Raw genomic sequence first — 24,600 nt, forward strand, 5'->3', positions numbered from 1 at the left:
GTCTGCAAGGAAGGGAGAATGGAGGGCCACTTGCATCCCAGGTTGATCCTTGATGGGCATTTCTTGACTTCTGGGTCAGTGCTCTGGGCCTCAATGTCCTGAAGGCTCACACACACCAACAATGACCACTCTTGGAGGACCCTCAATTCTCATAAAGTTATGTGTTCTGACCCTGGCCTGGTGGGGTCACAAGGATACAGTACTTCACTGGAAGGGCAATTGGGCTACGGCTTGGGCAGCTCTGTATACAAGGTTGATCAGCATCAGGGTGCAGGGTATGGACAGATGAGCAGGCAATGGGGGCAGGGAGCTGGGACTTTAAGGTCTCAGCACGCTCTTCAGCAGGACCCAACAGAGGTACTCAGGTGAGCAGACAGGTGTAAGTCTGTGAATAGGTCAGATGTGGTCACAGAAATGGTCTATCCTAGTTCCTACTCACTTTCCTCAGGGGTGTGAATGAGCTGGCTTCAACACTTCAGGTCACAGATTTAGGAAGAAAAGTTAATTTATTTGTCACCAATAATTTCAGGATATGAAAAAGGTATATTATGTTTCTTTCATCTAATAGAAATGCCAAGTAGCAGCTGGGAGCTAGGATCACAGGAAAAGGAATCTATTGGACTTATATGATTAAGAGTGCCAAGATCTGAATGTGTATTTTCCTACCAAGTATTTCACATGAGATGTGGCAATATTTTCTGGGACATTAACCCATTCTTTTATGTCAGTTTCAGCCTATTGACATTGGCTATAGTGTCTGGAAGAGACTGGGGCATTAACCTGGGTCCCTTACTTGAGGCTAGCCAGCATAGATATTGCTACGGCCAGAGCCAATTCTGCAGCTGGACTGGCCCTTGTACTTCTTATTATGATTAGAAGATACACCTCAGCAAAACCCATCAGGGAACTTTGAAAAACAAGATGTAATACTCATAGGTGTTGGAGGACACACGGTATGCAAGGGACCACACGGTGAAGTTAAGGGGAGAGAGAGAGAGAGAGGTGGACTTGAGGTCCTGTCTTTGTTGGGGCTAAATGTGGGATGCCTAGGGCTTGGGGGCTCACTCTTTATTAATGAATTTAATACATGAGAGTGGTAATTAAAACTTGGTAGGGGAAAAGCAGAGTGACATGGGTGGTCCGTTATCTAAGACATCCAGAGATTTCTAAAGAGAGCTTCATGGGTAGAGTGACCAGGTTCTTTATCCAGTTGTGTAGTTGGTAACATGTTTATCTGAATGGATATCTTGGAATGGATGCTTTGGCATCAATGTAGGTTATGCACTTTATAAGCTAATAAGCTAATTGTCAAGCACTTACTGAGGAGACAGGGTATTTTCAGTGATCTGATAGAGAAGTCAGGGTGATATGGGTACATGCGGAGGTAATGATGGGATTGAGACAAACGAGAGCAAGGTTTCAAGGACTCCTGCCCAATTCTTGTCCTTTCTGGCTGGCCTGGCCCGGGCACTGCTGACAAGAGCACTGAGCCTTTCCCAGTCCATATTAGGAATAAGCTTAGAAGCAAGCAGAATCCATAGCAAGCTCAGGGTTAGAAGAAAGCTATTCACACGACCTTGTCAGTGAGCCTGAAACTCACCTAGGAGATTGTCTTGCTGGGGCCAGGATGACAGGTGAGGGCTCCTGGAATCTTCATGTCCCCCATAAGCAAGGGACGAAAGAGGTCTTAAAGAAGGTTTTGGTGAAAAGGTAGGGAAAGTGTGCTCTTTGAAAATTGAGATAAAAGAGACTTTATATCCACTACCACGGCTGACCATTCCTTCCTCATCCTCCACTACTGCCTTTGTGAGCAAACCATACTGTGTCCACTTATGTGGCAAACACATTTTCAACTTGGTGGATAAGAGGTTGAGGGGAGGAGAATTGGAATAGGGCCTGAGAATAAGATGGTTATCTTGACACCACAGAGTTTTCGTCCCCTGTCACTTCTCCCAGTCTAGGAGGTTCCCCTATCACCCAACCCAACCCAGAGCTCCATTTTTCTGGCTTCTAGCCAGATTTGCCCATGCATGCTCTGCCTGACCACCATGTTGCTCACCTCTCACCAAGCTCAGGGCAGCTCGGCTACCTGCAGAAGGAGAAACCATCCTTGCTTACCTATTGCATCTCAAGCTTGTCACAGGAGCCCCTGGTGGAGAACACTGAAGACATTGTTGTTACCAGAAGCCGGGGATTCTGGTCTCCAAGAAGATGGAATGGTGATCACATGATATTTTCATCATTTTTTTTTCCTGTGTGTACTCCCATAAACTTCTGATCATTTTTAAAGGAATTTCTATCTCCCCTTGGGTGTGTAAGTCCCAAGAAGAGTTTCTGAGAAGTGGGGACACTTTTTTTGGATTTTCTCTCATACTTGCAAATGTGGGGAGTGCCAAATTTCAGTGAGTTTTCTTTAAGGTGGAATAAGGATGGGAACTTATAGAGAACTATGATTTCCATTCTCTTCCCATATTAGGAAGGGCACATCCAGGAAGGGGGGTAAAAGACAATTGATAGCAGTAAGTGGACCCACATCCCCAAGGGAAGCATCTCAGCATCCAACCACCCTTCAGTTCATAGGGCTACAGAGTCAGCATTAACTAGGATTATCCTCCCTTCCTGTCTAGAAAGAAACAGAATCACACTATGGGTTCAAATCTGGGATTTGAGATTTGTTTCTTTTCTGTAAGACATCATTTCTTCATCTATAACCAGAAATAATAATATCACTTATCTAATAGAACTTGTGAAAGATTAACTAGGAAAAGGCTTTCAAAAGACCTAGCCTCAACAGACTTACAGAGATAGTACCATCATACACTGTAAGAGTTAGAGTGTGTTAGAACCAGAGAAAAGTCTTCGTCAAAGATCCTAATAAGATGAGAGAGGATTTACTGAGAGGTGCTAGGAGCCCTGCTAAAAGAGCTTCACCTGGATGATACCACGTAACCTTCACTGGAGTCCTGAGAGGTAGGTGACATGATGGCCCTGCTGCACAGGGAAGAATATTGGGCAGATTTCACATTGTCTTGGGCAGAGCTTGTCCCTTGGCCCTTTCCTTCAATAGGCAGGGTGAGTCCATGTTTTGGAGCTGGTTGCAGCCAGAGAAGTCTGGGGAGCAATGAAGCAAATAGGTCCCACCCCAGGAGAAGTGAACTTGGCTGACCAGAGGATAAAAGCAAGAAGCTATACCATGCGGCCTCCCAGTGGGTGTGGAACTTGTACCACAGTGGGGACAGTGGGCTCTCTGGGACAGAAACATTGCAGGTGGGTGTGAGCATGGGTTTCTAGCAGCTTCACAGGGCCCCATATATTGGTCTGGTAGGCAGCACTTCATGGACTAGAATTTTCAGGGCTTCTCTACCAAAAAGGCAGACTTGAATTAAAAAAAAAAAAAAAAGTGTTCATGCATACAGAAGTAGTAGATTTTTTTTTAGAAGTAGTAGATTTTTAAAAATATTTTTATTGTGTTATTTAGTCACCATACTATACATGATTAGTTTTTGATGTAGTGCTCCATGATTCATTGTTTACCAATGAATACCCAGTGCTCCATGAATATGTGCCCTTTTTAATACCCACCACCTGGCAATTGCACTACTGGGTATTTCCCCCAAAGATACAGGGTAGTAAAAAGAAGGGCCACCTGTACCCCAATATTCACAGCAGCAATGTCCACAATAGCCAATCTGTGGAAAGAGCTGAGATGCCCTTCAATAGATGAATGGATAAAGAAGATGGGGTCCATATAGACAATGGAATATTAGTCAGCCATCAGAAAGGACAAATACCCAACTTTTACTTCAACTTGGATGGGACTGGAGGAGATTATGCAGAGAAGTAAGAGATTTTTAAGAGAATAGCAAGTAGGCACTCATTACTTGTGGGATTGTGAAAGCACACCAGCCAAAAGCACTATGTGTGCAGGATGTAGGTAATTCCAGTCAATTCCTTTTCCTAATCCTGTTTTACAAAAGGCTTGTAATCTCACTGTAGGTTTCGTCCTACAAGAGAAATCTACACTCATGGAAGAGCTTAAATACTTATGATAACAACCAGACAATGATATACAATCATGTGCAAACATAAGTGCTGACTTAAAATCAGTAAGAAATTATTTGGAAAGTTTGTGATGACTTAGATGTTCAAGTGGCAAAGACACAGGCGTCCCTTAGGCATGCCCTTGGTGTTAAAAGATAACCATTTTTTTGTTTGTTTTTTAATTTAAATTCAATTATCCAAGGTATCATACATCATTAATTTTTTAGACAGTGTTCAGTGATTCTTTGGTTGAGTGTAACAGAAATTTTTTCTGCATAGGTGCAAAAAGGAAACTGCTATATTTAACAGTACTCAGAAAAAATAGATTTTAAAACAAAGATTGTAATAAGAGACAAAGTAGAATATTATATAGTCATAGACAAAAGAATTCAACAACAATATATAACAATTATAAATATTTATTCAACAAACATGACAGCACCCAAACACATAAGGAAACTGAAAAAAAGCATAAAGGAAATAATCAATAACAATACAATAATAATAATAGACTTTTAAAAAAATTAACATATAATGGATTATTTGTTTCAGGGGTACAGGTCTGTGATTCATGAGTCCTACACAGATCCCAGCACTCACCATAGCACACACCCTCCCCAATATCCATCACCCAGCCACCCCATACCTCCCACCCACCTCCACTCCAGCAACCCTCAGTCTGTTTCCTGAGACCAAGAGTATCTTAAGTTTTATCTCCCTCTCTGGTTTCATCTTATTTCATTTTCCCTTCCTTCCCCATGATCCTCTGTCTTTTTTCTCAAATTCCTCAAATCAGTGAGATCATATGATAACTGTCCCTCTCTGATTGAATGATTTCACTCAGCATAATACCTTCTAGCTCCATCCATGTCATTGCAAATGTTAAGATTTTGTTTCTCTTGATGGCTGCATAGTATTCCATTGTGTATATATACCACATCTTTATCCATTCATCTATTGATGGACATCTATGTTCTTTCCATAGTTTGGCTATTGTGGACATTGCTGCTGTAAACATTGTGGTGCATGTGCCAATAAGGGATCCCATTTACATCAACAGACAGATTATCAAAACAGAGTATCAGTAAGGAAACCATAGCTTTGAATGACAAACAGGACCAGGTGGGTGTAAGTGATATATCCAGAACATTCTATCTTAAAACAGCAGAATACACATTCTTTCTCAGTGCATATGGAACATTCTCAGAAAACAAGTCTCAACAATTTTCAAAAGATCTAAGCCATATCATGCATCTTTTCTGATTGCAGTGCTGTGAAACTAGAAATCAACCACAAGATAAAATCTGGAAAGATCACAAGTACATGGGAGCTAAATAACTTGGTTCTACACAATGAGTGGGTTAGCCAAGAAATGAGAGAGAAAATAAAAAAATACAGGGAGGCACTTGAAAATAATACACAGTGGTTCAAAATCTTTGGGATGCAGAAAAAGCAATTTTTTATATTTTTTAAAAGATTTTATTTATTTGTCAGAGAGATAGAGAGAGTACAGGCATGCAGAGTGGCAGGTAGAGACAGAGGGAGAAGCAGGCTCTCTGAGGAGCAAGGAGCCAGATGTGGGACTCGATCCCAGGACCCTGGGATCATGACCTGAGCTGAAGGCATCTGCTTAACCAACTGAGCCACCCAGGCATCCCCAGAAAAAAGCAATTCTAAGACTTAAGTTTGCACCAGTACAGGTCTACCTCAAGAAGCAAGAAAAATCTCAAATAAACTATCTCACCTTACACCTAAAAGAGATAGAAAAAGGAGAACAAACAAAGCTCTAAAACAGTAGAAGAAAGGAAATAATATAAATTACAACTGGAATAAATGAAATGAAAGAACAAAACCAATAGAAAAGAGCAACAAAACCAGGAGCTGATTCTTTGGAAAGATCAAGAGAAGTGATAAACCTCTACCAGACTCATCAAAAAAGAAGGAGAGAGAGAGAGAGAGAGAAATGAGCTCACATAAACAAAATAAGAAATGAAAGAGGATACATAGAAAGTGACACAACAGAAACACAAAAGGTTATCAGAGGATATTATGAAAAATTATTTGCCAAGTTATTGGATATTATAGAAGAAATGGATAAATTCTTAGAAACATGTAACCTCCCAAAACTCAATCAGGAAGAAATAGAAAATCCGAATGACTGATTATCAGCAATGAAATTGAATCAGTAATCAAAATACTCCCAACAAACAAATGTCAGGGTCAGATGGCTTCCCAGGTAAATTTTTGCAAATAATTACAGAAGAGTTAAGCTCCTGTTTTTATCAGACCGTTCCAAAAACTAGAAGAGGAAGGAAAACTTCCAAAATCATTCTATAAAGCTAGCATTACCCTAATATGAAAATCAGATAAAGACCTTAAGAAAGAGAGGGAGAGAGAGAACTGCAGGCCATAATCTCTGATGAACATAGATGCAAAACTCCTCATTAAATATTAGCAAGTCAAATCCAACAACACATTAAAATATCACCCACGACCATCAAGTGGGATTTGTTTCCAAATGCAAATGTGGTTCAATAGATGCAAATCATTAAAAAAAATCAATCAATGTGGTACAACACATGAAAAAGAGAAAGAAGAAAAACTATATGATCCTTTCAATTGATGCAGAAAAAAACAATGGCAAAGTATAACATCCATTCATTAAAAAACCCTCTATAGGTTTAGAGGGAACAAATCTCAACGTAATAGATCCCATGTATGAAAAACCTACAGTGAACATCATACTGAGTGGTGAAAAACTGAGAGCCTTTCCCCTAAGATCAGGAACAACACAAGGATGTTCACTCCCACTACGTTTATTCAAGATAAGTCCTATAAGTCCTAGCCACAGCAATCAGACAAAAAAAAAAAAAAAAGACTAAAATGCATCCAAATTAAATGGAGATGTAAAAGTTTCACTATTTGCAAATGACATGAAACTAGACAGAGAAAAAACCAAAGATTCCAACAAAAACCTCCTAGAACTGATCAATGAAATCAGTAACATCTCAGGATACACAGTAAACTGTGCAGAAATCCATTGCATTTTTATAAACTAATAATAAAGTAGCAGAAAGAGAAATCATTAAAAATACCATTTAACATTACACCAAAAACATGACAGGTCTGGGAATAAATTTAACCAATGCAGTGAAAGATCGGCACCCTGAAAACTGTAAAGCCTTAGCGGAAGACTGAAGATGATGCAAACAAATGGAAAGATATTCCATGTCATGCATTGGAAAAACATATACTGTTAAAATGTCCACGCAAAGCATAGCACTATACAGATTTAATGCAATCCCTCTCAAAATACCAACAGCATTTACCAAGGCTTTGACTGGGATGTCATATTTGAAAAGACTCAGATATGACCAGACAGTTTAAAGGAACTAAGGTTGACTTTATGAAACCTGGAGCCGTAAAGCCCTTTGGAACTGTTGGCCTGATACCTTGCTTACAGAGTTCCCATCAGCCTCACCAGGTGAGTAAAGAATGTCACTCCTTGGTAGGTGCAGAGCCTCAGAAAGAAGAATTCGCCCAAGTCAACAGGTATTACAGGCATGTCTGATGACAAGTATGTGGCTTGGCTTCTGGCCTGGAGAGGCTACTAAAAGTTCAACCTAGAGATTCCTTATAAGAAGTTCCAGCAAAGCAGATTCTAAAAGGTCTATATGATCACACTCACTGTTCTTGCTGAGCTTATGTAAATAATTAGGCCAACTTTGTTAAAACTGGACTTGTTTTTCAAGTAAATTAGTCCTAATTTGGCTATCTCTGGAAATGTGGGTTATTTTAGAGAGAAAAATTATGTTTTAATGACACACCTTTATGGATGTTAAATTCTAGATTTGGTTGTCTTTAAATGTTTGTTTACCTAAGCTAGACAACTTGAGGCAAACTTCAGAGGAAGATTTAAAATATTTATAAAAATGGGTTAAACTAGACTATAAAGGGGACTGGCTAAGACTAGGAAGAAATTAGTAAGCCAAATACATCAGGGCACTCATTTGGGGACACGCAAGCTTAAGGAGCTTATGGGCAAGCAGTTTCAGGTTTCTAAATTATGGCGTATGATTCAGGATATGGTTGATAGATGTGCTCAATGTCAGGCGGTAAATGCGAAAAGAACTAAAATAAAAAGAGGGAAAAGAGATAGAGGTTTGGGTTACCTCTTGCGATCAGGTCAGACGATGACCCTGCATTTATGAGTTCAGTCTCACAGGTATTGGCCAAAGCTATAGGCACTAATTGGAAACTACATTGTGCCTATTGGCCCCAGAGTTCCAGGCAAGTAGAGAGAATGAACTGGACTCTTAAAGAAACCTTGACAAAGCTAATTCTGGAGGCTGGTGGTGGATAGGTGGCTCTCCTTCCTTTCACCCTCCTCACGGCATGATGTATACCCTATTTAAACAAGGTGACCCCATTTGAAATAATGTTTGGGAAACACCCCCACCCGCTCTGCCCTCAGCTACAAGAGGTTGCCCTAGCAAAAATAATTGGTCAGTCTGTACTTCAGTCACTGCAGGCGTTACAGTCTGTCTAGCCCACGCAGGGATCCAAACCGCCCACACTGAGACAGAGACGGAGCTGGAACCACATCCTTACCAACCCAGGGACTTGGTTTGAATATGTCACCACCAAGTGGGAAACTTGGAGCCTCGCTGGAAGGGACCTTTACTGTCATTCTGACCACCCTCCCACAGCAATGAAAGTAGAAAGCATCCGGGCCTGGATTCATGCGGGTCACCTCAAACGAGCCAAGGATGAAGATGCCCCCCAGAGATGGAAGCTGCTGCCAATGGACCCTGCGGATCATGGACTAAAGCTAAGACTCAAAAGACTATGAGTTCATTGTTGTTCCTATTGTTACCTGTTTTTGTAAGAGCTTCCAAGTCACCTCATAAGACAGAAAAGTATAGGTGGGAAATTAAACAAACAGAATTAGGAGAAATAGAAAAGGTTATACAAAGCTGTGAATGGCTAACTCATCAGTTGACTGTGCAATTTAATGTAACCTTATGCCAATTGGCACCCATTAACCCCTGTTTAGATGACTTATAACCCCTTACAACAGAAAAACATAGAACCGGCTAAAAAGTCAAGGATTTGACTAATCTCCAAAGAAAAGGGGGGAATGTAAGGGCCTACTTAGCCAGAGTGAGCCATTTTGTTGTTTATGCAGTAAACTTAGATTGAACCTGCCCCTCCCCCCAAGAGGAAAGCGCTTAGAAACAGAATTGGTGAAATACGGACAAATAGCCCCCGATAATGGAGTCCAGATCCAAGGACGTGTCCGGCCAGATGGAAATGTCCAATCAAGGGAAAGTGTATGTATTACCTCCCTACCTGCCAAGGACATGTTCGGCCAGGTGGAGACATCCAATTAGGAAAGCACCTCCCTAACCACCCAAGAATGTGGGCCCTGCCTTTTGGGCGCCAATTCTGACCAGGGTGATAGGCTAGTTCAAATAACTACTATGGGGTAGAATGTAATTCAATTGGCCACCTGTGTGTAGCCAGGCTCAACCACATGGCCTTTACTCTATAAAAGTTAGTCTGTGAGGCTAGGGGGGTCACCTCTTTGCAAGAGATGGCCCTGGCCTGTCAGTTTGATTCTCGATGCTTGGCATGAAATAAAGCTTTGCTTGACCTTCGCTTTGTATCAGTCTCGTCCTTTTGTCTACAGACCCTTTCAGAGACAAGATGGCAGGGAAGTAGGAGGAGGCGCCTTTTCAACCTGTACCCTAAAGTGAGCTGATTACCTACCAAAGAACTCCGATCACCCATGAAATCAGCCTGAGATCAGAATTATACACGTCTGGATCTCACAGGGGCAGAAGACGCCAGTGGGCAGGTAAAGCGGAGTGGGAATGTCACGTCAGACTGATATCAGAAGATAAACAAAAGGGGGAGGGAGCCACCAGAGGCGACCATTGGAAAGTAATACCCCAATCCGAGAGTGCCCTGCGTCTGGGGACCAGCATTAACTTGGAGACTGGTTGAAAGCACTCAGAAAGAACAAAGGATCATGGGGGGAAATTGTGGGAATCGGGGCAGTTAGGGACGGGGCTTAAGTCCTTGGACCCAGGACAGCCTCCCCTAGCGCTGAGCCAGAGAGAGTGCGACAGAGAAACCAGGTCTTGATCCCTGAGCCACCTGTGCGCCCAAGATTGCTTGGGGTCTGGCTCCTGTGAGGGGCTGGGAGCCACACCAGACAGCAGAACGAAGAGCCCTGCTACAGAGCCTGAGATACGCACGCCCCTCACCCTCCCCTGAGAGAGGTGTACAAAGGTTCCCCCCCCCCCCCCCCCCCCCCCGCGCGCTCTTAGACCCGCGCCATTGTTTCAGAGCCTGAGACACGCGTCCCAAACTCTCCCCTGAGAGAGGTGCGCAAAGGCCCAGCCTGGTGCTTTCGGACCTGTGCCCCGCTCTCAGAGCCTGAGACGCGTGCAAGACCCACAGCCTCCCCTGAGAGAGGTGTGTGCAAGCCCAGTGCTCTTAGACCCAGAAAGACCAGGCACTCCCAGCCCGGGCCAGCGGGAAAATCTCCGTGTGCAATCCCTGCTTGGAACCTCTCTGGCGGTCTGGAGCTGCCCAGACAGCCACCGCTGCCGTGGTTTTGGGTACAAGCAGAAGATCCTGCATCCCCAGGGACCACGACTCAGAACCTGCTCTGCCAGTGGCCAAGGGGGAATTTATATGGGCTCTGCAGCCAGACTGAGGCTTCTCTCTGAGAGGGAGGTCAGGGTGCAGTTTGCTTTCCTCTAAACCTACAAAAACCATCAAAAGCAGTCAAGGCGAGAGAAAAAGAAAAAAGAAAAAAGTGAACAAACATAAAAACCTCCAGAGAACAAAAGCCTGAAAAAACCAGTTTCCTCAGAGCCCACCCCCTTGAGGGGGGCGGGAGGACTTAATTCAGGGAACATCATTGACTGAAAACCCACATGGCAGGCCCCTCCCCCAGAAAACCAACCAGGAAAGGAAAAAAAAAATACTACAAGAGAACAACCACCACTACTTCATAGGACAACTTTTATTTTATTTTGTTCCCACTATTCTGGCTCATTTTTTTTAAATAGATAATTTTTAAAAAAACTTTTTTTATTTTCAGCATAACAGTATTCCTTGTTTTTGCACCACACCCAGTGCTCCATGCAATCCGTGCCCTCTCTAATACCCACCACCTGGTTCCCCCAACCTCCCACCCCCCGCCACTTCAAACCTCTCAGATTGTTTTTCAGAGTCCATAGTCTCTCATGGTTTTTTTTCTTTGTTTCTTTTGTTTCTTAAATTCCATGTATTGTTGCTTCCTGATGGCACACGGGAGAAGGATGAGGCACAAACCAGTCAGCTGTAAGAGAAAGGGAGCAGGGGACAACAGTAGAAAAGACCATTGCCCCGAACAACTTTTCAGTTCCGTTTTTATTAGATATATACAGTAATTAACAGAAGAGCCAAAGAAGGCTAAACATTAGTCATATGTCTTGTAGATAAACAAGAAGGAAGGCAAAATATGTTTGGTCAGGCAGTATAAAGTTTATAGTTGAGCAAACACATGCAAAGGACTTACCAAATTAGCTACAGGTGCTCTTGTTGGGGGAAAAGGGGAGATAAGGGAAAAATGAAGCAGGCGGCGTCCTGCTCGGCTTCAAGGCCATAGTATATCATCCTCTCCCCCAGAGGCCTGTTGCCAGTATGTGTTTTTCTTGAGGCTATATCTAAACATGCTTGGTAACTAGTAGAATTTCCCATGGGTTGTATTTTAAGTAATACATTGTTCTGAGGGACAGTTACAATGTATGAGTCAAGTCATATGGTATAGGTCTTACTCTGACTTATTTCACTTAGCATTTTATTCTCTAGGTCTATTCATGTTGTTGTTGCAAATGGCAAGATCTTACTCTTTTTTAAAATTTTAATTTAATTTAATTTAATTTATTTGTCAGAGAGAGAAAGAGCACAAATGGGGGGGGGGAGGAGAGGGAGAAGCAACTCCTGGCTGATCAAGGAGCCTGATGTAGGATTCGATCCCGGGACCCTGGGATAATGACCTCAGTTGAAGGCAGATGCTTAACCAAGTAAGCTACACAGGTGTCCCCAGCAATATCTCATTCTTTTTTAATGGCTGAGTAGTATTTACTTTATATATACATATTTTATGTTTTCCATATACATATAAACTGTATGTTTTGTATATACATATATATAATCACATCTTCTGTATCCATTCCCCTATGGATGGTATTTTATTTTATTTTTTGATGCTGTTGTAATTCTTTTTTTTCTTTAAGATTTTATTTATTTATTTGCCAGAGAGAGAGTGAGACAAGCAGGGGGAATGGCAGGCAGTGGGAGAAGCAGGCTCCCTGCTGAGCAGAAGCCCAGTGCAGAACTCAATCCCAGGACCCTGTGATCATGGCCTGAGCTGCAGGCAAATGCTTAACTGACTCAACCACTCAGGCATCCCTCATTCTGTGTAATTCTAATTGTTTTCTTAATTGGTCTTTCATCTAGTTGATTTTTAGTATAGAGAAATTAACAGATATTTGTATATTCATTTTGTATCAAGCATATGCCCCACCCGACACTATGTGGCCAGACGAAAATGTTTTTAAAATTTTTTTCCTAAAAAAATTCATTTTATTTTGAAAGAGAGACAGTGTGTGCACTTGCAAGTGGTGCGGAGGAGCAGGGGTGGTGGGGAGAGAAGAAATCTCAAGCAGGCTCAATGTTTAGTGCAGAGACCAGCCAGGGCTCAATCATGACCCTAAGATAATGATCTGAGCTGAAATCAAGAGTGGGACACTTAACCAACTGAGTCACTCAGGTGTCCCCAGACCAAAGAGTTTTGAGTGCAAAGGAGAGACCAAAACTGACAAAAGCAAGAAAGGACAGAAAATCACCAGAATTAATGACAAAACAGGTATAAAATGGTACGAAATACATATCTATCAATAATTACTTTGAATGTCAATGGACTAAACACTCCAATCAAAAGACATTGGGTAACCCCCAAACTACTAAACCTCACACAGCTATTCAATAACGTGGCAGGATACAAAGTCAATGTACAAAAATCAGTGCCTTTCTTATACACTAACAATGAAAATACAGAAAGGGAAATTAGGGAATCGATTCCATTTACTATAGCACCAAGAACCATAAGATACCTGGGAATAAACCTAACCAAAGAGGTAAAGGATCTGTACTCGGAGAACTACAGAACACTCATGAAAGAAATAGAAGAAGACACAAAAAGATGGAAGACCATTCCATGCTCTTGGATCTGAAGAATAAACATTGTTAAAATGTCTATACTGCCTAGAGCTATCTATACTTTTAATGCCATTCCCATCAAAATTCCACCAGTATTTTTCAAAGAGCTGGAGCAAATAATCCAAAAATTTGTATGGAATCAGAAGAGACCCCGAATTGCTAAGGAAATGTTGAAAAACAAACAAACAAAAACTGGCAGTATCACGTTACCGGATTTCAAACTTTACTACAAAACTGTGATAACCAAGACAGCATGGTACTGGCATAAAAACAGACACATAGACCAGTGGAACAGAGTAGAGAGCCCAGATATGGACCCTCAACTCTATGGTCAAATAATCTTCGACAAAGCAGGAAAAAATATACAGTGGAAAAAAGACAGTCTCTTCAATAAATAGTGCTGGGAAAATTGGACAACTATATGTAGAAGAATGAAACTCGAACATTCTCTTACACTGTACACAAAGGTAAACTCGTAATGGATGAAAGACCTCAACATGAGACAGGAATCCATCAGAATCCTAGAGGAGAACATATACAGTAACCTCTTTGATATCAGCCACAGCAACTTCTTTCAAGATATGTCTCCAAATACAAAGGAAATAAAAGCAAAAATGAACTTTTGGGGCTACATCAAAATCAAAAGCTTCTGCACAGCAAAGAGACAAAAAGTTGATATCCAGGATCTATAAAGAACCCCTAAACTCAACACACAAAAAACAGACAATCATATTAAAAAATGGGCAGAAGATATGAACAGACACTACTCCAAAGAAGACATACAAATGGCTATCAGACACATGAAAAAATGTTCATCATCACTAGTCATCAGGGAGATTCAAATTAAAACCACATTGAGATACCACCTTATACCAGTTAGAATAGCCAAAATTAGCAAGACAGGAAACAACATGTGTTGGAGGGGATGTGGAGAAAGGGGAACCCTCTTACACTGTTGATGGGAATGCAAGTTGGTGCAGCCACTTTGGAGAACAGTGTGGAGATTCCTTAATTGAAAATAGAGCTTCCCTATGACCTTGGAATTGCACTACTGGGTATTTACCCGAAAGATACAGATGTAGTGAAAAGAAGGGCCATCTGTACCCCAATGTTCCTAGCAGCAATGGCCACAGTTGCCAAACTGTGGAAAGAACCAAGATGCCCTTCAACAGATGAATGGATAAGGAAGATGTGGTCCATATACACTATGGAGTATTATGCCTCCATCAGAAAGGATGAATACCCAACTTTTGTAGCAACATGGACGAGACTGGAAGAGATTATGCTGAGTGAAATAAGTCAAGCAGAGAGAGTCAATTATCATATGGTTTCACTTATTTGTGGAGCATAACAAATAGCATGGAGGACATAGGGAGATGGAGAGGAGATGGGAGTTGGAGGCAATTGGAAAGGGAGGAGAACCATGAGAGACTATGGACTCTGAAAAACAACCCGAGGGTTTTGAAGGGGCGGGGGTTGGGTGGGTGGTTGGGGGAGTCTGGTGGTGGGTATTATGGAGGGCACGTATTGCATGGAGCACTGGGTGTGGTGGAAAAACAATGAATTCTGTTATGCTGAAAAGAAATTTAAAAAAGACATTGGGTATCAGAATGGATTAAAAAATGTATTTGATACCTATAAGAGTCTCATTTAATTCTATTATTTTTATAAAGATTTTCTTTCTTTCTTTCTTTCTTTCTTTCTTTCTTTCTTTCTTTCTTTCTTTCTTTCTTTCTTTCTTTGAGAGAGAAAGGGAGCACAAGTGAGAGAGCACAAGCAGGGGGAGCAGCAGTGAGAGAGAGAAGCAGAGTCCCCACTGAGCAGAGAGCCCAAATGTGGGGCTCAATCTCAGGAACCTGAGATCATGACCTGAGCCAAAGGCAGCTGGTTAACTGACTGAGCCACTTAGGCACCCCAAGAGACTCATTTTAGACTTAAAGGCACTTGTTGATCTAAAGTGAAGGGATGGAAGGGGAAATCCAAATCAAAACTACAATGAGGTATTACCATCTGTCAGAATGGCTAAAATCTTTTTGTGTCTTCTTTAATTCACACAAAAAGATGGAAAAACATTCCATGCTCATGAATTGGAAGAATAAACATGGTTAAAATGTCGATCCTGCCCAGAGCAATCTACACTTTCAATGCCATCCCTATACCATATAAAAAATGCCATCATTTTTCAAGGAGCTGGATTAATCCTAAAATTTGTATGGAACCAGAAAAGACCCCGAATCACTAAGGAAATGTTAAAAGCTGGGCACATCATGTTGCCTGACTTCAAGCTATATTACAAAGCTGTGATCAAGACAGCTTGGTATTGGCCTCGAAACAGTCACATAGATGAGTGGCACAGAATAGAGAACCCAGAAATGGACCCTTAACTCTATGGTCAACTAATCTTTGATAAATCAGGAAAAAAATATCCAATGGAAAAAAGACAGTCTCTTCAATAAGTGGTGCTGGGAAAATTGAACAGCTTCAAGTAGAAGAATGAAACGTGACCATTCTCTTATACCATACACAAAGATAAATTCAAAATGGATGAAAGACCTCAATGTGAGACAGGAATCCATCAAAATCCTAGAGGAGAACATAGACAGTGTCCTCGTGGGGCTGGTCACAGAGCACCCCTACCCTTCCTTGGGTTTCTCTGCTGAAGGTGCTCAAATAATCCTGACATGCCTCGGGTTAATGCTGTAGGAGTCCTACACTCCAGAATGGAGAAAGTGAAACTGGTTCTCCCCCTTTTTGAGAACTGGTGTGATTTCCAGGAATAGAAACTGAAAGCAGCCATCCCTGATTTCCCTGCACTTGGGCTGGGGTCCTGCCACGACCATTATCCAGAAATTACACAGCTCTGAGCAGGTTAGGCACCAGAACAGAAAACCCTGCAGTTTCACCTTCCTAACTCCTTTTCTTTCCTTTACTGGCTCTTCCTAGGACACCCCAACCCAACACAGTTCTCTTCTTTCCTTACAGAGCATCCTGGGCATTGAACATGTTTTGGATGGTCTCAGAGGGAATGGTCTCTGCTTCAGGGCTGGAGTCTTCCCCCAGGAGGGGTAACTTCCAGGAAGACCACCGATACCTTCTTGATAGTAGTCACACAATGCTTCCTGGAGCAGGTGAGTGAGAGGGCTCCTACAACCGAACTTGGCTAGTAACCCTCCTACTGTGACGTGAAGATAGAGTCTGACACCAGAGAGAAGGGCTTGGGGACTGGATTACCCATTTCAGTGAGTAGTCACCATTGAGACCCTCTCTGATATTCCTCAGGGACAAAACAGCACCCAAACGCTTTGGCTGCTGCAAACCTATCCAGTCCTCCAGTGTGGAGGTAATGGGGTTATCAACTCCATGTTCACAGCACTGGGGTTGGAAAAGGACAGGAAGATTTGTCATTCATTTTCTCTTAGGGTCTAAGTAGTATGTAAGACAATGACAATTTCAGGGGGTAGCCTGGAGTTGGGAGAGTCTATCTGGAACACTGCCTTGACCTCTTGTGGATGAGGGCGTGGGGGTGGGGTTTCAGGGACAAGGTCTAACAGACCTTAGACAATGTATAACAGTGCACATGTGTATCTGCATTGGAGAAACTATCCCCCTTGGTGGACACCAACTCCATCCTTCACCTCAGTGAGGTGGACTCTTGAAATACTCTTCCCAGACCAGGTCTTTTGTGCTTCCTGCCCACTGATGATGTAGATGTTTATTATACTTTCCTAGAATAAATCAATATGTTGATTTTTTCCATCACTCTTTCCCTATGATGATAAAATGGGGGAAATCTGGGCTTGTCCCACGTTGGGTTCAAACTACAAAAGGCCTTGATGCCGTACATTTCTAGTTTGGTGATCATCGGGCATGGTACGAACTATATAGGACCCTGTGTTGGAAGTTCACTAATGAGTGTTTTCCTTTCTGCTTCTAAGGTCATGAAATCTATCTGGTGCATTATAACAAGAGTTCAAAATGAAATTTACCCAGTGCAATAGAATCCAGTAGGTTAAAATAAAGGGTAGACAGACTGTTGGTAAACTCTTTCTTCAGGTCTATGCATATGTGTGCATGAATGTGTGTTGAGTGTGTACTTAGTTCTTACGTGAAATGCATCTCTCACTGCTGACCTCATTCAGAAGGCTGAAAGATCTGTTCCCAGGTCTGGTTCCTTTGCAAGCACAGCTGCCCTCTCTAGTTGAATCTGCTACCTGGGCTCCTTCCAGAAAGGCCTATGTCTCTTTACTCAGAGACCGAGACCCTCAAACTCTCTTTAGAGAGGGAAGATCAGAGGTTTAGCATGAGTAGGATCTACAAGAAGGAAGCGGGGGAGGCACTTGCACCTGGACTTGTCTATGATGGCTTCTGGGTCAGTAATCTGAGCCTCAGTGTTCTGCAGACACATATGCATTGACCACTCCTGGAATAACTTACAGCTTGTCATGGATTTACCCTTGTCCCATCCTGCAATGGTAGTGACACATGGGCACAGTACTGCCTAAAAGGATCCCGAGAGGGTCCTATGTGCGAGGTTGTCTAGCAACAGGTGCAGGGCAGAGACCAGATGAGAAGGTAGTGGGGAACAGGAGAGCTGTGGCTGTGCTTCATAACCTCAATCACCCCCCTTCAATCGGGTCCAGCACAGGGGCTCAGCTGAGAAGACATGTGAAATGTCCATGGTCAGACATAGTCATAGAGATGGTCTGGAAAAATATAGGTTTGTGCTCACCTCCCACACCCACCTTGTGGTGGGGGATGGTCATACTCTGCCCCAGCCCCTACTTGCTTTCCGAAGGGCTGTGGCAGAACTGGCTTCAACATTTCAGATGACAGATTTAGGAGGCAAAGTTAAATTATCCATCAACCAATAAGTAGAAGATATACAATGGTATATTGTGTTTCATTCATCTAACAGAAGTATGTCCCATACCTGCTGGGGACTAAGGGCACTAGAATCTAGGGAATTATTTACTGTAAGTGCAAAGACTTGCATGTGTATTTTTATGATACTAATCATCTAACAGGGGATGAAAGAATGCTTTTTGGGACTTTAAACTTTTGAGGACACAGGATTTTTTTCGATTGATCTACCAGTTGGGAAGTCAAGGTGAGGTGGGTACATGTGGAAGCTGTGATGGGATTTAGACAAACCAGGAAAAGAAATCAAGGGCTGTATCCCAGGTCCTATGTTCTGGCCTGCTTGGGCACCACAGGAACACTGGTAAGGACATCCAGTCTTTTCCATCCCATACTAGGGCAAATTTACAGGCAAGCAGAATATATAGCATGCTGAGGGGCAGCAGAAAGCCCTTCACACAACCAAGTCAGTGAGCCTGGAACTCACCCACGAGATTGTCTCCTGGAACCATGATGACAGTTGAGGCCTCCAGGGACTTCTGTGTACCTCACAAACAAGAATGGAGGCTATTCTGGGTAATAGTCAAGAGAGGTCTTAAAGAAGGCTTTGAGTACAAGGGCAAGGACTACTCTTCTTCTTATTCCAGAATGTTCTTTCAGCCTGAGCCAGCCCAGAGCTCCATCTTTCTGACTTCTAGCCAGCTTTAGCCATGCGTGCCTGCCCACCACCATGTCATTCACCCCCTCACCGAGCTCAGGGCACCTCCACTCCCTGCAGGAAGAGGCACCATTTTTGCTGACCTATTGCAACTCTCCTGATGGAGGACCCTGAAAACTTTTTGGGCACAGACCTCAGGAGATGCTAGTCCCCAAGCAGATGGGATCATGATCACATCATAATCCATCAGCTTCCCTCTCTCTGTACTCCCAGCATCTCCTGATCATTTCACTGGGCATCTCTAACTCCCGATGGGGGTTAGGTTCCCTGCAACATTTTCTGAGAAGTGGGGACACATTTTGGGATTTCTCTTCACACTTGGAAATCAGTGAGTTTAATGTGGAGTGAGGATGGGAGTTGAGAGAGAACTGTGATTTCCATTCTCTCCCCCAAATTAGTAAGGGTGCATCCAGGGAGAGGTAGATGGTAATTGACAGCAATTATTGGACCCACATCCCCGGGGGAAGCATCTCAGAATCCAGCCACCCTTCCACCCCTGGGGCTGGAGATTCAGCATTTACTAGGATGGTCCTCCTCTCCTGTCCAGACAGAAACAGAAAGACACTGTGAATTTATATCTTGGATCCTCGGTCATTGCTATGCAATTTGAGGCTTGTTTCTCATCTGTGAGACACTGTTTCCTGATCTGTGACCTGGAATAATACTAGCACTTGTTTAATAGAGCTCGGAGAAGATTAATCAAGAAGAGGCATGCAGAACATCCTGCCCCCACAGACTCACAGATCAAAATCTTCATACACTGCAGTAAGAGGTGGAGGGAATAGGAAAAACCAGAGAAAAGCCTTCGTCAGAGGTCCTAAGACGAGAGAGAATTCACCAATCAGTTGCTGGCAGGCCTCCCCAGGCCTTCACATGGATCTTAGCATGAAGCCCTCCCTGAAGTCTTGTGAGGTGGGTAGCTTCCCTGCTGCACAAGAAAGAACATTGGGGCTCAGTTTTCAATGTGAAAACATTCACATTACCAGGCCAAGCCTGTCTGAAAATTCAGTCAGGGCTCTTGGCAATTTTTTCATTGCAAGAAAGTACCTAGAAAATTCTGGAGGCAATCATGCAAGGAGGACACACCATTGAGAGGAAAGCCAGTGCGGTGGGTAACAAGCTGCACCATAGCTCCTACAGCTCTACTTGAAATTTGTTCTACAGACAGGACTGCAGTCCTTTTCAGCAGAATCTTGAGTTTTGGATGTGAGGTCTCATCTCCAGGAGCATCATGAGAGCCTTGATGTACAATGATGTACAATGAGGCTGTACAAGAAAACTCCTCAGAAAAGAGTCAGTCTTGAATTAGAAAGTGTTTTAAAATTTGCATTTGTGCACACAGAGAAAGTAGATGTCTTAAGGGAAATTACCACAGCAAGCAGCCATAACTTGTGGGATTGTGGAAGCCCACCAGTGAGCACTGTGTGTGTAGCCCCCAGGAGGATAGTCCAGTGGGTAATCCCAACCAGTTCTCTTTCCCAATTTTGCCATATGAAATGCTTGCAATCATTTTTTTAAGATTTTATTTATTTGACAGACAGAGATCACAAGTATGCAGAGAGGCAGGCAGAGAGAGAGAGGAGGAAGCAGGATCCCTGCTGAGCAGAGAGCCCGATGCGGGGCTTGATCCCAGGACCTTGGGATCATGACCTGAGCCAAAGGCAGAGGCTTTAACCCATTGAGTCACCCAGGCACCCCAAATGCTTGCAATCTTACTGCAGGGTTCAGCTTAAAAGAGAAAGCTCATGGGAGAGCTTAAATACTTATAGCAATTATCACAGCAAACATAAACAATCAAGTACAAACATAAGTACTGACTTAAAAATCAGTAGGATATTATTTGGAAAGCTTGCGTAACTTAAATGTTGCAGTGGATGAGGGACAGGGACTTTTTAGGTATGCAGTTAGTGGTGAAAGATATGGAAAATGGGGTAAAATGCACTTTTCACTGCTATTAAGACAATTAAATTGCTCTTGACTTTGAAGACATATGTATTGAGGATGTGTCGGTCCTCAGGATTGAACAGTATGGAGAGTTAGCACAAGTTTGCTTCTGCCTGGGGACATCCCCGGTGGGACATCCTGCTCACGCAATCTGGGTGGGGGAGTACACATATTTGCCTGGTCCTGACTGAGCAACCCTCATAATATCCTTCTGCTCAAACCCCTCCATCCATAACCTGCCGAGAAGCTGACTACTAGTAGCACAGCTACAGAGCATTCATCAGTGGTCTCCTCTGAGCCTCTAACATGTGCACATCTCCTCAATGAGCACCTTTCCTGCTTTTCTTTTCAACAACTTCATTGGGATATAATTTACACATTCTATGATTCATCCCTTTAAAGTTTTCAGTAGCTTTGAATATATTCACAAAGTTGTACCCCATCATAATCAGATTTAGAACGTGTTCATTATCCAAAAGATATCCTGTACCACTTGACTCTCTTTTCCCTCCTACCATTTGCCCTTCCAATCTAGGAAAGCCTCAATATATTTTCCATGCCTAAGGATTTGCCTTTTCCGGACATTTCATATGAACAGAATCACAGAATACATGGTCTGCTGGGCTGTCAGCATCCACAGAGCATAATGTTTTGGGGTTCATCCATGTTGCGGGTGGTATCGGTACTTCATTTTTTTCTTGCCCAATAGCGATCTATTGTATGGATAGACCACTTTTCTTTATCCATTGAACAGTGGGTGTACAACTGTGTGAATTCCACCTGAGGGGTTATTGTAATAATGTCGCTGTGAATATTTGCATGCAGGTTTTACATAGATGTACGTTTTCATCCCTCTTAGGTATCCACCTAGGAATGGAACTGCTGGGTCATTTGGTGACTCTGTTTAAATTATTTTATTAGTTTTATTGGAAAAGAATTGGCATACATCATTGTATGAATTTATGGCATATAGCACGATTTATATATGTTGTGAAGTAATTACCTCAGTAGCTTCAGCTAACATCCATCACCTCAATAAAAGGAAAAGAAAGAAGAAAAAAGAGAAAAATTTCTCCATGTGATGAGAACTCAGGATACAGTCCCTTGACAACTTTCCTATAAATCATACAGTCGTGTTACCTGTAGTCATCCGGTTGTACACTACATCCTAGTACTTACATATCTTATAACTGAAATCTTGTACCATTTGAACACTTCCTCCAATTCCACCTTCTCACCCTGTGATAAGTAGAATCCACAAGTGTGTTCTCTTTTTCTACTAATTTATTTTATTTGAATTTTAGATTTCACACATCGGTTAGAACATGCAGTATTTGTCTGTCTGATTTATGTTACTTAGCATAATGCTTTCAGTGTCCATACATGTTACAAATGGTAGGATTTGCTCCTTTTCTATGGTTGAATATGTTTAAATTTTTGACTAACAAACATTTTTCCAGAGGCTATTGCTGTTTGTCACCTAAGTACCTTTGCAGGGAGTTGGGTGTGGATCTGATGCCCTCAGTTTGGGTTACCAAATCTGATGATTCCTCTGCCACCCTTGTGCCGGGTTCTCTTAACTCCCCTGTTTTTCCTATTTCTGCAGGTCACTCCATTGCTCAGTGATGTGACACAGCCCACCCACTCTCTTCACACCCCATTACTTGCATCCTCCACCTCTGATATGCCCTACAATATGGCCTGGAGTGTCCTACCTAATGAGGTTGCCATAAACATGGAAAAGGCCTTGGGGGGAGGGAAGTTGCTGGAGGTAGGCTCTAGGGTAAAGGAGACCCCGAAGACAGCATCCAGTGCCCTAGTGAATACTGCATTGACTGGGGACTCTGGCAATGGCATGTCCTCCTTCATCAAAGCACTGTGGGGAATTGGGCAGGAGGAGGAGGACTCAGTTCCCACTGGGGTGGTGAGGACCACCCAGATTCCCACTTGCTACTTTTCCTCCCACTTTCCCAATGTGGTGTTGTGGGACCTACCCGGAATAGGGGCAGATACCCAAAGCCTGGGGAACTATCTGCAGGAGATGCAGTTCAGTCTGTATGACCTCTTCATCATCATTGCATCAGAACGGTTCAGCATGAATCTCGTGAAGCTTGCCAAAATCATCCAGGGCCTGGGAAAGAAGTTCTATATTTCTGGACCAAGCTGGACAGGGACATCAGCACAAGTGCCCACTTGAAGGAATGACTCATGAAGAATATTCAGGAGAATATCCAGGAAAATCTCCAAAAAGAGGGAGTGTGTAACCCAACATATTCCTGGTCTCTAGCTTTGACCCCTAATTGCATGACTTCCCCAAGCTTAGGAGCACCTTGCACAGGGACATTTCTGACACCAGGTACCATGGTCCCCTAGAGAATCTGTCACACACTTATAACGGTCATTAATAACAAAGTGATCACTTGCAGGAAGAAAATAGCTACAATGTCTTTTGAAACGCTTGGCATCTGGAATGCAGATGATCTGGGGCAAAGTCTGATGTCCTACCGCTTGCTCTTAGTATAGATGATGAATCTCTCCAGCAGTTGGCTCAGAGTATGGAGAAACCCATAGAGGAGTACAGGGCCCTTATGAAGTCTCAAGACCTAAAAACTGTCTGCAGAGGGGACTGGCTATTTTCTTGCATGAATTGTAATGTAGTCTCTTGCTTATGTTTAATTCTGAGTTGTATCCCACTGTTAGGTGGCTTTGTTTTCAACTCCCTTAGAAAGTGGAAACACAGACGCCTCCTTGAAATAGTTGCCAGGGACACCAAGGACATCCTGAAGAAAATCCTGACAGACTCCATCATCTGAAGAAGTGATGTATCAGCAGCCTCCTTCTGAAGGGAAGTCAGGACATCTGGGGTCCTGTCTTTACATCCTTTTTGAATTCTCAATCAAGCTCAATAACTTTCCACTTTCATTGGTTGTAAGTTCCTTGAGGTATATGAGATGACTTGCTCATTTTGAACTCATTTCAGGAAATTCCCAAATATGCTGTATTTTGTCATTTATTAAATGAGCCTATATCCAAAGGTGGAAGAAAATATCTGCTCAATGTGACATACAGTCTCATTCTGACATCCATTTCTCACCTAACTTTAACATCATTTCTCTGATGTCCATGTTCTTTCACTTCTCATCTCACACTCTGTGGACTCACACAATGTTGACCTCCCTGTATGTCAGTGGTAGACTTTAAGATGACCTCTAATATTTCCTCCTATTTTCATGGCTGTGTTTAAACCCTTTCCCTGGAGTGATTAATAGAATATGGCAGCAATAAATGAATGTCCAAAAATTCCAGAACTTTGTTATGAAAAGTGCATCTCTGTCTTATAAACACTCTGTTCACTGGCTCAGTCTTGCTCCTGCTCCAGCTCTGTTTTCCTCTCTCTCTCTCTCCATCTCCCTCTCCTCTTTCCTCTCCTGGCCTAGTTACCATAAAAATTTTGGAGAGGTCCTGAGGAATCAGAGGCCATGTGGAGGATAGCAGAGGCAGCCTACATTAACTGCTGGTCATGTAAATGTGTCATCTTGAGAGTGAGTCCTTCAACCCCAGCAAGACTTCAGGAGATGCAGCCCAGCTGATAGCTTGACTGCCATCTCAGGAGAGACCCTTATCCAGAACCACACAATTAAAACTGTTCCTGAATTTCTGGCCCTCAGAAACTATAAGCAAATAAACACTTGTTTTAAGCCACTAAGTTTCAGGATAATTTGATCCACAACAACAGATACCAGATAATACCATCAAGA

General features: G+C 42.7%; 1 protein-coding gene and 1 pseudogene across 1 annotated transcript in view; both read left to right on the top strand.

The window, feature by feature from the left end:
• The window catches only part of LOC125100150 (T-cell-specific guanine nucleotide triphosphate-binding protein 2-like), a 267,522-nt gene that overhangs the window by 88,638 nt on the left and 154,284 nt on the right, over window positions 1–24,600 (top strand). The gene's annotated exons all lie outside the window — the stretch shown is intronic.
• Window positions 15,844–23,876, top strand: LOC125100143 (immunity-related GTPase family M protein 1-like; annotated as a pseudogene).

Source organism: Lutra lutra, chromosome 5 (genome assembly GCF_902655055.1).
Source record: "Lutra lutra chromosome 5, mLutLut1.2, whole genome shotgun sequence".
Lineage (NCBI taxonomy): Eukaryota > Metazoa > Chordata > Mammalia > Carnivora > Mustelidae > Lutra > Lutra lutra.